Consider the following 440-nt stretch of genomic DNA (forward strand, 5'->3'; position numbering starts at 1 on the left):
TCCTTCGGGTTTCTCATTCGCCATGTCACGTGTAGGCCCTAGGCTTGGGTCATGACAAGCTTGGTATCAGAGCACTAGGTTGTTAAATCCTCGGAGTCCAACACACCGAGTTGAGTAGAGTCGTAATCATGGTTGTGAATTGCGCCATGACTATGAATGAGAGGCTACAAAACGTTTTACGAAAGGTTTCCCTTCTTCATGTTCTATGTCGTGCTTATAGTGCGATAAGGTGATTCCTCCGTAACGCTTGTTCTTTGGATTGCTAGATCATCATGCCAAACATGAGGGGAAGTCGGGCCCGATCACCGGAAGAGCCACCCACCAATGGTGAGCTCCGTGATACACTCACCATGCTTGCACAAGTGGTAGCTAACCAAGTGCAACAAGGAGCCCAAGCTCCTCGAACTACCACCCCGGGGGAAAGGGTGAGAGATTTCATG

This window comes from Solanum tuberosum, unplaced genomic scaffold, assembly GCF_000226075.1.
Source record: "Solanum tuberosum cultivar DM 1-3 516 R44 unplaced genomic scaffold, SolTub_3.0 scf00508, whole genome shotgun sequence".
Lineage (NCBI taxonomy): Eukaryota > Viridiplantae > Streptophyta > Magnoliopsida > Solanales > Solanaceae > Solanum > Solanum tuberosum.